Source organism: Conger conger, chromosome 3 (genome assembly GCF_963514075.1).
Source record: "Conger conger chromosome 3, fConCon1.1, whole genome shotgun sequence".
Lineage (NCBI taxonomy): Eukaryota > Metazoa > Chordata > Actinopteri > Anguilliformes > Congridae > Conger > Conger conger.
The window spans coordinates 33090378-33096377 of NC_083762.1; the positions used below are offsets into that span (position 1 = coordinate 33090378).

A 6000-nucleotide genomic window follows, 5' to 3' on the forward strand; every position below is an offset into this window, starting at 1 on the left:
TATGTGCGTGTTTACTATTATTATTTCAATGCGTGGGTGCTGTTTTTGAGTGCGCAAATCTCATGTGGTACAAGGTTTTGATGCGTCAAGTGTTTGCGTTAGAGATATAGGCTTTCAGTACATGTGCCACAGAGACAGCGAAAAAATCTAGCCCGTTTCTTATGGGCGTTCCAGACCAGACTCGAGGACTCCTCCCAAAGTTGAGCTTCTTCTAACAAGTGGGAGCAGGGGAAGTCACACAAGAGCTGTAAGACCGATCGAGAGAGCGTGCAAACTGCAAAGATTTATCTGTTTCACAATACACGTTGTACGAAGAGTGAAAAGTGTTCAACTGGAAATGGCCTGACTGATTATAAACGGTGAGTTTACTTACAATTTAGATGTCAGGGGAATCTGATATTGATAATAAAAAATACGGGATATGCTAATACTAAAAGCACAACAGCCACAAACAAAACCTAAAGTTTTCGATCAAGTTTATTGTAGACTATCTGCTCTGGTAAAGTTAGTATTACGAATATGATTTTAGTCACGTTTGTAAGAAGATAATAATAACAAATCGATCAAACAATTGTTTTTGTATTTCCTTGTTATTCCTCCATGTTATATCCGTTGTCGTGACTACGTTTAATCTATCTATAGGATAACGTACGATTTGTTGTACGTCTGCATAGTGGAAGTCACCAAAATGTGCGATAATATTAAATTGAAGAAATGAGCCCAATCCGTGAACAAGTAGGTTTACTCTTTCCGATCAAAGTGTCTCCTCCTTGACAAATGAGTCAGCAAAATTATTCCGGCTCTGGAATTTGACAAGAGGAAGAGAACATTTTAAAACCTGAAAGTTGCGATTGTGGGGTGCGGACAATTCTGTGAGTGTCGACAACAGCCGTGTAGAAAACATCGGGGGGGGGGCAAATGACATCTTTCATCGAGGTCATACCTGGTTCACGGAGGCGCAGTTTCCATATAGCTTCTCAGAATAGCAGCAGTGCTCAAGGATCACAACCTTATTGATTATGAGTTGAAACTGATCCTAAAGGTTGTCTTCTCTTTTCAAGGATGGGACTTCTTACACAGCTCTCAGATTCTGTGTCTGAATAATTTGAAATTCAGATTGAACTCCTATGTGGAGCTGAGGAGAGGGAGCCATTAAAGTGGCACCAAATTTGCAGCTCACCCCGAATTTTCAAGCAATTCAGACCCATGTTTTACTCAGTTGTTTGACGAATACAAGTCAAGAGCCATCAACAAGCCAGTCCACTGTCATTGTATCCAAGGTAACAGGCTTAGGTTTGTAATGGCTGTTAACTGCATATTAGTGACTGTGAGTCATGCTCCCTAGAGTGACTCACAAGGTGGTTGTATTTGTCCTGAGTAATAAGGAAATAATGTTATTATTATTATTATTTTTTTAATCATAAATGTCTCTGGGGGACATTAGTAGTTTGACTTTATCACAAACCATTCTCTCCAGCTACTGACTGTCATAGTGCAAAAGGTTTTGGTGTGTGCATTTATGATATGTGCCTCTAACAGAGACATATCGGAGGTCTGAGGAATCAGTATTTCCAGAGGGATAATCAGGTCCTTGAACATCTCTGTTCAATCTGCCAGGTTGCAGCTACATGGCGAGGAAGATCAGAGCTGCCATCTGTGGGGAGGAGCAGCCTGTGAAACCCACCCAACCAGAATGTAGCTTGAGCAAAGGTGAGAAAACAATGGCTGTCAGTCGGGTATAGGTGAGGGTGAGGGTGGGAGGTTAGCACAGATGTGTCACTGGATGGACCTTTTTGGGCTCATGTGTACCTACATCATTATAGTACAGTACATTATAGTCATTTAGCGGACACTCTCATCCAGAGCGACGTACAATAAAATGCCAATCAGAACCAGGGACAAGTGTGTTGAAGACCCTGGAGTAAAGTACAGTTCCAAGCCCTAGAGTGATCAGATGGATAAAACTTGAACTCTTGAAGAATAAATCAACTTAGTTGATTAGTTGAGTAGCATACCGCGGCTGGCAGCTAGAATACCCCGAATAGTAAAATAACAAAAAATACCATAACTAGAAAGATAATAAAGAAACGTATGCATTATTAGTGAAATTAGTACTTTTGCGTTTCATTAGTTAGGAAACTAATGACACAGATGAGGTTTAAGCCTGTGATATCCCCCAGAAGGCTAGGTCATGTAAATTCATATATCGTTGATTTTAATCTCATTGACTCTCTCTTATGAAACACTTGTTTGCATTTGTGTACGTATATCGCTACGTTCAGAAATGCCACTGGGTATTTGAAAGCCCATTGCTGTAGGTGAAGTCACCCCCCAGAGAAGCAATTAGTGCCATTTATTCCCTTGGTTGGAGACCTTGGTCTGTTGCTCAGAATGTCTTTCATTGTAAATCTGTCAGGAAGTGCCAGAGTCTGAAACCCACAGAATGCCTCAAGAGTAGTTTTAAAAAAGTGATTTCTTTTAGAAATCTACATGAAACTGAAGAAAAATAAATAAATAAATAAATAAATAAAGTGTATTATTTCTGCTGGCAGTGTGTAAGGGGAAGAAGTCCCAGTGGGACGGTAAGGACTCCATGGATGAGCCAAGGCCAGGAGGAGTGGCGATCCAGACCGTGGCAGCCAGGTCCTGAGGGTAGAACAGAGGGCCACTGACGTAGGGACATGGACAGGAGTGGGGCCTGAACAGGCTCTGTGCACCACAGCCATCCCCAGTGCAGCCTGGCCTTTCGGTCTGAGAGAGCCACCCTCTTAACTTTCTAGTCTGCATCTGTCAAGGCCAAAAATCATCATCACCTCACAAGTAAAAATATAATTTCCACTAAAATGTTTTGAAAATGATCAAATTGAAATTGAAAATCCTACCCTTCTCCTCTCCTTCTCCTTCTCTTCTGCCCTTCTCCTCCCTCCATGTTTTTACGACTTTCTCTCACTCTTCTTTTCTTTCCCATTCCTTACATTATCCCTCTGTCCATCCCTCTTACTCACTCCCTCTCTTGCTTTTTGCTGCCCCTCTGCCCCGCCCCTACTAATTTGCCCACTGTTCTCTCTCCCCCTGGGCTCAGAAACAGGATGTGCTTTAACAGCAAGGCAAATGATGGCCTGGCCAGCACTTCCCTGCAGAGGGAAATGTCCAGTCCTGAAGACAACCCTTTGGGTCCTTGCTGTTGGCTTTGTCCTCTTATTATTTCCATGTCTTGCTATTATTGTTTGTAACAATCATTCATAAATAAACAAGACTCTAAGAAGGCCTCTTCAGTCTGTTTTTGTTTGTGCGTGTGTGTGTGTCATACCTACGTAGATCAATTTAGTATTCTAAATTCTTAAAATTTCCCACAGATTACTGGCAATTATTATTATTTTTATTTAGACATTATGGAAAGGGTACCGACATCCGCCACTTATATACAGTATGCTCCAGAATTATTGGCACCCTTGATAAATATGTACAAAAAGTGCTCAAAAAAAAAAAAAAAAAGTTTATATATACATATATATACAGTTACTGACATAAGCTTTATTTTCAAATATAAGTAAAAATATACGTAGTGCGTTTTATTAATAATTCAGTCAACACAAATCTCAACATTTTAAAAATAAATAAATGTTTCCCCAAAAAATAAGTTCCACAGTTATTGCCACCCCTGGTTCAATACTTTATGCAAACACCCCTGGCAAAGATGACATCCATAAGCCTATAATTTGTGATAAGTTTAGAGAACACATTTGGAGGGATGTTTGACCATTCCTCCATGAAGAACTTTTCAGAAACATTGATATCCTTGGGATATCAGTTCAGACCACAGGTTTTTCAGGGGATTTACATCTGGAGACTGAGATGGCAATTGCAGAACATGGATGTTGTTTTTACTTCACCATTTATGTCTGGATTCTGATGCTTGGAGTAATTGCTGAACAATCTACATACAACCAACACTCAGCTTCCTATCAGAAGGAAGCAGATTTGCAGATTTACTGCCAAGATTTCCTGGTACTTTATTTAATTCATTGTCCCATTGATCTTAAGTTGTGCCCCTGGACCACTGGCAGCAAAACATCTCCCAAACATCAATGACCCACCATATTTGATAGTAGGTATGAGGTACTTCTCCTTGTATGCTTTCAATTTTGCCGCCAAACATGTCGTATATGGATCTGTGTAAGGCTGAAACATTAAAACTTTGGTCTCATCTGACCATAGTACTCTCTCCCAGTCATAATTCTAATGAGAAATTCAAGATGCTTGGTTTTGTTTATCATGCTCAGTAAGGACTGACACAACCACCCTATTATTAGCCTCCCTCACCATCTTCCTTACCATCTGTGAGGATAATATGCACTTGCATTCTCTTCCTGGCAAGTTTCCAACTATTCCATATGTTTTACGCCTTTGTATTATTGCCCTTACAGTGCTAAGTGGTATGTTAAACTGTTTTCTTTTTTTTGTGCCCATTACCCGACTTGTGGTGGTCAAATCATCTGTGTCCTCTGAATTGACAGTTCTTTGGCTGTTCCCATGCTGATTTTGCATGCGTGTTACCTTTTTTCTATACTCTACTGAAACCGGAAGTGATAGAATGACATAATATAGTTCCTTTAGACTGAGATTAACTAAATAAAAGCAAAATTGTAGTGCCAATTTTGCTTTGTTAGATTTTATTTACAATAATTTTTAGGGGTGCCAGTAGTTTTGGGAACTGTGGTTTTCATTTTTTTAAAAAGTGATTACTAAATAAGAAACATTCAAATATGAGAGTAAATGTACTTGCTTGTTTGAACATAAAATACACATAATTATTAAATACAGGGTGCCAATAATTCTGATATATATATAGAGAGAGAGAGAGAGAGAGAGAGAGAGAGACCCTGAGGTCTTGTTTGGAAAGCTTGGGATTTTCCACAGCACATACCTGGTTACAGTTTCCACGGACAGAGTAGAGGTGCATTGGTTAATCGCTACAGCGATACAACTACAAAAAAAAAAAGAATTAATACATTTATGAGGCATACAGAATGGTCCACATACATCATTTAACTTTCTGTAATGGTCTCAGCAGGGTGAAGGTGTAAGGTTGATACAGGGAAGAATAGCAACAGTTTTCTGAGAAAGTTTAATCTAGAGCTGTCAGGCAGTTTGAAGTTTAGTCATAAACATAGTATATAAAGCATTGGATCTCATATATAGTAAAATTTGCTTCTATACTCTCTTAACATATATTTTATTTTCTCCAATTTCAGGAATCACATCAGATCACCAGTCTGCGACGCTGAGGATCAGCACGCCCGGATCCCCGCCTTTGCCTACTGCCCGTTGGGCAAAGCACCCGACTCCGATGCCGACCCCTGCAGGTGGTGAGCCCACAGGGCGGCGACCCCACGTGACCAGTTCGGGCTGTGCCCGGCCGGGCCCCATGGGATAAGGCCCGGCCACCAGACGCTCGCCGACGAGCTCCCCTCCCGGGTCTGGCTCCAGCAGGGGGCCCCGGTTTCCCTTTTCCGGGCGAGGTAACTGGGTCTTTGTGTGGCCGTGTCATGGGAGTCTTTGAAGCCTTAGAGATAGGGTGAGGAGCTCGGACATCCGGAGGGAGCTCGGAGTAGAGCCGCTGCTCCTTCGCGTCGAAAGGAGCCAATTGAGGTGGTTCGGGCATCTGATCAGGATGCCTCCCGGGCGCCTCCCTTTGGAGGTTTTCCGGGCTCGTCCAACTGGGCGGAGACCCCGAGGGAGACCCAGAGCCCGCTGGAGAGATTATATATCTCTCCTGGCCAGGGAACGCCTCGGGATCCCCCAGGAGGAGCTAGAATGCATTGCTGGGGAGAGGGACGCCTGGAATACCCGGCTTTGCCTACTGCCCCCGCGACCCGACTCCGGATAAGCGGGTGATGATGGATGGATGGATGGACATCAGATCACTTGTTTAAGTGGGTGTGCGATTCGGTCCAGTCGAGATGCGGACGGTTTGTCTCAGCCCCACCTACTGGTGGA

The 6000-nt window shown here is 42.3% G+C and overlaps 1 long non-coding RNA gene across 1 annotated transcript; it reads left to right on the forward strand.

The window, feature by feature from the left end:
- The first annotated feature begins 201 nt into the window (after nucleotides 1-201).
- LOC133124515 (uncharacterized) lies at nucleotides 202-3265 on the forward strand. The gene is made up of 3 exons (XR_009708324.1): nucleotides 202-359; nucleotides 1618-1710; nucleotides 2553-3265. It is a non-coding gene; the product is annotated as an uncharacterized LOC133124515 (long non-coding RNA).
- The last annotated feature ends 2735 nt before the right edge of the window (nucleotides 3266-6000 follow it).